This window comes from Amblyomma maculatum, chromosome 1, assembly GCF_055883805.1.
Source record: "Amblyomma maculatum isolate TAMU_Amacu chromosome 1, ASM5588380v1, whole genome shotgun sequence".
In the NCBI taxonomy this organism is placed as follows: Eukaryota; Metazoa; Arthropoda; class Arachnida; order Ixodida; family Ixodidae; genus Amblyomma; species Amblyomma maculatum.
Genome location: NC_139344.1, coordinates 88,426,736 through 88,433,196, shown reverse-complemented (window position 1 = coordinate 88,433,196; position 6,461 = coordinate 88,426,736).

Below are 6,461 nucleotides of genomic sequence, written 5' to 3'. Positions count from 1 at the left end.
GCTGACGCACTCTGATGAGACTCGTGTAGCATCGTCAACAGTTTCTCACGCGCCGCACTTGGTATCACCACACGATGCCCCCAGTACAACAGCCCCTTCTCCACAGACAACTCATGTCTCCTTTTCCGGAATTCCGCCACTTCCCTGCTGTCACCTTCTACGACGGAGAGCCATCCGTTAGTCACGTACCTGCATATCTCTTGCAAAAGCCCGTCAGCTGCTGTGAGCGCTTGAATCTCTTGGTGGGAAACCGCTGGTTGGTCCCATTCGTCGATTATAAGCACCATTTCCGACAGATCCTCTGTTTCCGCTTGCGGCTCCTGCAGCGATTGAGGCAAACGGCTTAGAGCGTCAGAAATTAGCATCTGTTTTCCAGGTTTACAAATGAGCTTGTACTTGTATGCCCCTAGCAAAAGCGCCCAGCGCTGAATTCGGGCGGCAGCCATGACAGAAGTTTGACGATCCTGTCGGAGTAGACCTAATAAGGGGCGGTGGTCCGTTACAAGCGTGAACTCCCGGCCCAAGAGGTAATCGCGAAATCGTGTCACGCCAAACACCAGGGCTAAAGCCTCTCGCTCAATTTGGGAGTAGTTTCTCTCAGCTGAGGTGAGCGTCCGTGATCGGAAGCCAATTGGCCTGTCTTCTCCATTTATTCGGTGGAAAAGGGCAGCACCGACACCGTAAGGTGAAGCATCGCATTCCAACATCAATTCCAGCTGCGGATTAAAGTACGTTAGCACTGGGGCTGAACACAAAGCATCCTTGGCCTTCTTAAATGCCGCGTCTTCTTTTTCGTGCCAAACCCATTTTGCACCTTTTTCAAGAAGGCTGTACAGGGGTGCAAGCATAGTGGAAAGATTTGGCAAAAACTTGTTGTAAAATGTAACCATTCCCACAAAGGATCGCAACTCGGCAACATTTCGCGGTAAAGGGGCTAGCCTGATTGCATCCACGTGCTTCTCGAGGGGGTGTAGCCCTTCAACATCAATACGATGACCAAGATACGTCACCGATTGTTCGCCAAACTTGCACTTGTCATAACGAAGTTTGATACCGTTCTCGCGGAAACGCTGTAGCACCGCTTGCAGATTTGCGTTATCAGCATCGCTGCTCTCGGCTACCAGGACATCGTCTAGATAAGCCTGAGTCCCTTTTAGTCCTTGCAGCACCGATTCAATCTTTCGTTGGAATATCGCTGGCGCTGATGCGATGCCAAACGGTAACCTGTTGTAGCAAAAGAGCCCCTTGTGTGTGTTTATCACTGCTAATTTCCGCGAGTCTTCATCTAGCTCAACCTGACTGTAAGCATCGCGAAGGTCTAAAGTACTGAATTTTTTTCCTCTACATAGATTTGCAAAAATGTCGTCTATGACAGGCAAGGGGTACTGCTCAACCTCGCACACAGGGTTTAGTGTAATCTTGAAGTCCCCGCAAATGCGCACTGTTCTGTCCTTCTTCAAGACTGGCACGAAGGGCGTTGCCCATTCAGAATGAGGAACTGGTGATATTATGCCAGCCGAGACTAATCTGTCAAGCTTTTTAGACACTTTATCACGAAGTGCAAAAGGAATTTTCCTTGCCTTAAAGAACTTGGGTTTTGCTCCGGCCTTGATGTGCAGTCGGGCTGGCGGACCTTTCATGAGACCAGCGCCTTCAGTGAACAGGTCGCAGTTTTTCTGGAGCAGCATCGGCACGTCCTCCCTGGCTTGCTTTGATGCGGAAGGCTTCGTACACATTGTCAGCACCTGAATGCGTTCGTCTGTCAGTTTTTTCAGCAGGTCCCGACCGCAAAGACTGGGGCCATTGCAGTCTAAAACCGTCAGACAGCATTGTACTGTGGTACCTTCATAGGAAACTGGCATGGTCAGTGTACCGAGGAGTGGCAACTTTCCGAGATAGCATGAAAGCTGTACTTCCGACTTTTGCAGCTGCGGCCATTGATGGGAGTGCACTTGGTAAATGCTTTTGGGAATGACGCAAACAGGGGAGCCGGTATCAATATCCATCATTATTTCGATGCCATTCCATGCAAACGATTTTCTGATGGGGGGTATAAGAGAGCGCGTGGTGGTCAAGGACCAGATTTGGGACGCGCTACAATCACTCTCTTCGGTTTCTGGCTTCTGTGCTGTTAGTGTTAGCGTCCTGCTTGTCTCATTTGCCGCACACATTCGCGCTAAATGCCCTGGCCGTGCACACTTAAAACATTTGCGCTTGATTAGTCGACAAGCCTTTGTATTATGACCATGCTTACCGCAACATTTGCATTGTTGCACGCCCTGTGACTTCGTGCGCGATTCGTATTGACCAGAGAGCTTTAGCAATCTCGCTTGTTCTTGGTCAATAACAATCCCTTGCGACTCGCGTTCAGCGTTCTCTGCGGCGAGGGCAAGAGCCTCGGCTTCTTCGAGATTCAGATTTTTCTTCGCTAACAGCTGCTTCTGCAGATTCTTGGATCTGACGCCACACACAATACGGTCTCTTATCATTCTGTCTAGCAGCGTTCCAAAATTGCAGTTGTGTGCCATCTGCCGTATTGCCACAATGAATGCATGTACAGATTCCCCTTCTTGCTGGCAGCGATGGAAGAACTTGAAACTTTCAGAGATTTCATTCGGTACCGGGTCGTAGTAGCTGCTTAGCGTCTCCACAACTTCTTTGTAGGTAAGGTTGTTAGGCTTTCGCGGTGCTACCTTCGCGTTCAAAATTTCTATTGTCCTTGTTCCAAGCGCCGCTACCAGCAGGGCTCTTTTCTTAGCATCGTCTATCAGATCATTCGCTTCGAAATAAGCTTGAACCTTGACAAGGTACGGCTGCCACTTATCTTTTTCGTCTTCGAATTCCGGTAGCCTGTGTGCCATGGCTGATCCTTGGCGGTGGGTTCCTTCTGCGTGACTGTCGTGCTTGGGCGTATTGCTGGTTTCCTTGCTGCAGCAGAATCCTCGTCGCCACTGCTGCGTTCTACCGGCCAAAGGCCGGCAGCTACGCGATGAAAACCAGGCAGATTCACAGAGCGAACAGACGACGCTTTATTTCCGGCTCGGAAATATATAGAGAAGGAAAGAAAGGAGGGGAAGAAGGAAAGGGTGACTAGCTACGCATGCGCTGTTATCTGCAGCATTGTTGTCAGCAGCAAGAATGAAGCCGCAAATATTGCCACCGACAAACGTGGAAAGCAGCCGAACAAGCGAGCTGACCTTTTTAATGAAGCGAAGCTCGAGAGAGAAGTAGGCGACGCTGAGCCACGTTCCAAGACATGGTTCGGCCACTTGGTGGCGCCAGAAGATGGACAGCTGTGTGGCATTGCCTCCCTCCCTTCCAAGAGGCATCGACCCGATGCCGAAAACGTAGGGAAACGAGGGAAAAGTGGGACAAATTATACGGCGAGTTTCCGGCTCTGGTTTGGACAGTTGAAACGGTTTAGCGGTTGCTTCATTCTGGCGAAGTGAACTACTTTAGACTTCGGCTGGCGAGAGGAGTGGACATTGCCTTGTGGTAGCACCTCGTAGTTCACTGCGCTGAGGTGGCGGAGTACCTCGTAGAGGTCAAAGTAATGCCGAGAAAGCTTTTCAGAGCGCCCTCGCAAACCGGATGGGGCTCCGCACCTTGGTCGTCGCGCCTGTAGGTCACCTCTTGGTGTCGCAGGTTGTAGCGCCGGGCGTCGTGTTTTTGTTGGTGCCGAATTCGCTGTCGGGTAAGTTAGCGCGTGGCTTCTGCGTCACGAATCAGTCAGCCCTTATACAGTGGAGGGAGCAAAATCCGGAAGAAGCATGACGTTCAACACAGTGAAAGGTTCGCGTCCATGAACCAAACGAAATGGAGTGAAACGCGTAGTTTTGTGGAGCTCAGTGTTGTATGCGAACGTGATGTATGACAGGAGTCGGTCCCAGTTCCTAGGATAGTCGTCTACATACACAGAAATCATATCGGGAATTCGTGAGTGGAATATAGTGAGTGCCGACATAAACGAGGTTCTCCCCTCAGTTAAAGCAACTCTTGGGGCACCGTAACAAAGCACAATGTTGTAAATGAAGAAATGAGCAACATCGGCTGCGGTATACGGGGAATGGCCTTGGTCTCACAGTAGCGGCTAAGGTAGTCAGTGGCAACCGCTATATACTTTAACCCACGGAAGACTTCAAGAAGGGGCCGAGTAAGTCCATGCCGACCTGTTTAAATGGGAATTTGGGGGTCGATTGGCTGCAGGAGTCCAGCTGGTTTAGTCTGTGGTGTTTTCCGCCGCTGGCACTCACGGCCGATACGGACATAGCGGTGGACAATGGCAGCTAGCCTGGGCCAGTAGTACTTTCGGTGTATCCGTGCCAATGTGCGAGAAAAACTAAGATGGCTGGAAGAAAGGTCGTCGTGGCACGCACGAAGAACTTCGCCATGAAGATATTGTAGGTACTACAAGCAGATAAGCAGTTTCTGTTGGACCGTGGTTCTTCTTGTAGAGCATACCATCGCGCAAGCAAAATGACAACAATCCTCACCTGAAGAGCCGAGGAGGAGATGGCACGGTTCCTTCGAGGTATTAGATGAGGAACAGAAATTCGGAGTCGACCGGCTGCTTTCGGGATAAGGTGGAGGTCGTGATAACACCGAAGAGAGCGGAATCGTCGTCGGAGCCGTCCGTGTGGCAGGGAATAGTGGCACGGGACAGACAGTCAGCAGCTTCTGGACGGACTTGTGCACGATAGTAACGTCAAATTCTTGCAACCGAAGATTCCATCGAGCAAGCCGCCCCGATGGATCTTTCAGGTTTTCCAGCCAACACAGTGAGTGATAGTCGCTCACGACGCGAAACGAGCGGCCGTACAAGTACGCACGAAATTTCATGACTGCCCACATAACAGCAAGGCACTCCTTTTCCGCAGTTGAATAATTAACTTCGGAACGGGACAAAGTGCACTGGTGTAAGAAATTACGCGTTCTGCACCGTCCTGCTACTGAACGAGGACCGCACCGAGGCCAACGCTACTGGCATCTGTGTACAGTTCCTTGTCGGCCTCTTCCAGTGGCCAAGTATTGAAGACGAGACTTGAGTTCCATGAAAGCTTTTTCCTGGTCCTGGCCCCAAAACAACGGCTCGGCTTCTTTTGTCAGGTGGGTCAGAGGCTTGGCTATCTTGGAAAAATTGTCAACAAACCTCTGATCGTATGCACACTTGCCGAGAAATTGACTCAAGCTCCGTTTATCCGTTGGCTTAAGAATGCCGGTGCAGCGGCAGTCTTTTCTGAGTCGGGGCTAACGTCTCAAGCGCTGACAATGTGGCCGAGAAACTTCAGCTCATTAAAAGCAAAGTGGCATTTTTCGGATTAGAGAGAGACCGGCAGATCGGATGGCCTCGAAAACAGAGAGAGAGGGAAAAACTATTTAAGAGCACAAATTGAGCACTCAACATATCCTTCGCCTGGTTTACCAAGGCAAGCTGCTCTTTCACAGCGCGCGAACCTTTCAGGTGCTCGTCGAACGGGTCCGAAACAATTACAACGTCGTCGAGGTATACGAGACATGACTGCCACTTCAGGCCAGAGACCATAGTGTCCATCATTTGTTAGACTGTGGCAGGGGCCGAGCACAGGCCAAACGGGAGCACCTGAAACTGATACAAACCATCTGGCGTAATAAAGGCGGTTTTTTCTCCGTCTCTCTCATCAGCCTCTGTTTGCCAATGTCTACTGCGGATGTCGAGTGACGAAAAGTAAGTGGCAGGGCGAAGGCGATCGAGGAGTAATCAATGTACCGCAAGGGGTACACATCTTTTTATTGCGAAAGCAATACTACGACAGCCAAAGCGAGACCTCGGGTGGCCGCAGCTACGCTGTGAAGAGGCATAGCTACAGTCTTCTCATAAAAAAATCAACCTGCCATGACATTTGAATTCACGTTTCCCCTATGCCACGGGCAGGAGCTGCCAACTCGGGTCGCTCCTTTCATATGGGAGGATGATTTCAGAATCAGTCTGCCAGAATCGTTTGCAATCTCGTTACCCCTACGACATGCAGGCACGTCCATACGGCTAGGTTGAAGTGTGACTTTATATGTGGGCTGGTAGCTTACGCTATCGCGTCATACCCTTAAAGGATGAGCTTAAGTGTCCCCAATAATGTAGCACCTTACACTGATAGGGCATGATAGGGGAATAATGTAGCAAGGAAAAGACGCTTCCGCCGTTGCTTTCGCAATTCAACTAGGGTTAACCAGAGGTAAACCACTAGTCTTTATTGCGAAAGCAATACTACTCCGCGCCGCGGATGGGATGATGACGTCACTGTGACGTCATACCAGATGCGAGAGATGGGCTACCAAGTCGAGTCGTCGGGTGGCGGCGGTTGGTAAGCACGGCGGGCTGCAGCTGGAGCCGCACTGCTACCAAGTGGAGGCGCGTCACCTCTTTTCTCGCAGTTGAGAGGAGGAAAATGATGGGTATATAAATGCTCGCGCTTGCTCAGCTAAGG